The following is a 2245-nucleotide window of genomic DNA, read 5'->3' on the forward strand; positions in this document are numbered from 1 at the left end:
GAGGGGGGACGAAATCCTCCACACCTCCATGGCCCAAAGGCCATCGGAGGTGGGGTGGATCAGCAGCAGTGCCGGCGGGAGGAGGAATAGACTTTTCTTGAGGAGGAGGAAAGGAGGTTGTTGAAGTACTATGAAACTCTAATTAAGCAGAGAAGCACTGCAATAATCAGTGTTTATTCTGCTGGATGGGCCAGAACCTGCTGATGTCTCGATCTTCACCTCCTGACGCGGCCTTGCGTTCTTCTCCATTTCCTGCATGTATGGTGGAAGGAAAATCAGTCCGAGTTTTCCCTTCTTTCTTTATACTCACTCAATCAAGTGTTAGTCCACAGTTGAGTGGAGATCAGCCGAGCTGGAGGCAGCTTTCATGTCGCTTTGGCATTATAAATGCTCGCTTCCATGAGGGCTTGTTAGGTTGCAACAAAATTAAAGGGGAATGAAGTGGATTGGGGTGGATTAAATATCATACAAGTCAAAATCTCATTCAATCCCCTCCAAACCTCTCCAATCCCCTCCAGGAGAGGTTTAACCGAACAAGGCCGAAGAGCATTTGAAAAAGAATGAAACTACACATGGAAAAAGAAAATCTTACATCGTGGACGGCCTCTCGGAGAAGCTCCAGCTGATGCCGCGACACGGTATGAACCTGTAGAACCAGAGAGATGTTTCAGAAAGAATCAATTCCCTCACCATTTACTCCCTCAAAAAAAACCTCAACATGCATGCACCAACCATATGATGTAACAGGACTTTCAGTCTTTCAGTGATCCAAATTCCGATCAACCAATGTGAAGAAAATATAGTAGTACTAAATCACCGTGCCAACGGCCAAGCTAGACAAAATAATGAGTGCGGGAAGGAAACCTACCCGCTTGACGATGGTCCAGATGACCCCTTGGGTGCATGGCGGGGTGGTGAGGGAGCCCACGTAGCGGTAGTACATGCTAGCCCTACCCCTGGCGCTCCTGGCGTCCACCACGCCCACCTTCTCCTCCCTCTCCGGCTGCTTGGCGATCATCTCCAGGTATGGCTCCAGCTTGTGCTGGAAGGCGTCGCGGGCGCCGATCTCATAGAAGACGCCGATGACGGCGGTCTTGTTCTTGGCGCTCTGGTGCACCATGTACAGCTCCATGTCGTACCGGCGGCCGTTGACGCTGTGCTCGGTGGGCGCATGCCAGTGCAGCTGCCGGAGGTGGTACGCAGTGTAGTCGATGAACACGCTCCCGACGTCACCCTCGAAATGCACCATGATGTCGTGGCCGCGGTTTACGACGAATGCGTTGGCGGGGGCGTAGGAGTGGTTGAGGTGTCTGAGGTGGCTCACCAGGGAGACATGCGGGCTGGCGAGGTCGATGGGCGACTGCATCTCCCCCTCGCCGCATGCCGACCGCTCCTCCTTGATCTCGCCCCAGTGTGTCGGCCCATTCTCCGCGTCCAGCGAGTAACTGAACTCCTCCTCGTGGTTTGCAATGGACCTGAATCAGCAAGACATGAAGGCACGGGTTCATCGGAAGATATTATATCGATGAACGAATGGATGGATCGATCGGCGGGCGGAGGGCGACTGAGTTCAGCATACCGGTTTCATTTTTTTAGAACCAGGCTTTACCCCTTTCCATTGCATAGAACAGAAATACAACCATTTCCAAACAGAGAGGTCAGGAGAGAGGAAAGAGGTAGAGCGAGTTCCCGCACTACCAGGAAACCCACCACTCGCTCGTCGTCCAAACGAATGATGTGGGGCGAAAACCTGAGTAGCACGACATAAAGTCTATCCTATTAGAAACTCAAAAGACCAAACTAGAGCAGAAATAGAAGTATTTTAGCCAGCCGGGTAGACATCTGCTCTGGGAAGGGAGCGCCAAAAGGTAGACGACTCGAGCCAACCATCCCTTCAGTTGCAGGGCCACGAAAGCATCAGGCACCCTGTATTGTTTGCTTGGCGGCATCACACATCTTTATCAGTTGCATTGTGCTAGCCCTGATCATCTCCACTCTTGTGCGTAGCTCCCTAGAGGCTTCCCCTTGTTGCAAACCTGTCCAATAGAGCAGAAAAGAGCACATAGAAAATAAAATCTCAAAAGGAGTCTTAATTTGCTTCGTTTCAAAAGTGGCTCGATTGCGGGCCAACCAAATCGCCCAGTAGGTGGCCGCTAGGCGCACCGTGTAAAGAGTTTTTTTTCCAGGAAGGAATTTGTGACACCATACGAAATATTGCCAGTAGTTTTTGGGGCATTTGTTAGTG

The 2245-nt window shown here is 51.2% G+C and overlaps 1 pseudogene; it reads right to left on the reverse strand.

Moving 5' to 3' along the window:
- Positions 1 to 166: 166 nt before the first annotated feature.
- Positions 167 to 1475, reverse strand: LOC119344808 (annotated as a pseudogene).
- Positions 1476 to 2245: the final 770 nt, after the last annotated feature.

This window comes from Triticum dicoccoides, unplaced genomic scaffold, assembly GCF_002162155.2.
Source record: "Triticum dicoccoides isolate Atlit2015 ecotype Zavitan unplaced genomic scaffold, WEW_v2.0 scaffold187328, whole genome shotgun sequence".
NCBI classification, from domain to species: domain Eukaryota; kingdom Viridiplantae; phylum Streptophyta; class Magnoliopsida; order Poales; family Poaceae; genus Triticum; species Triticum dicoccoides.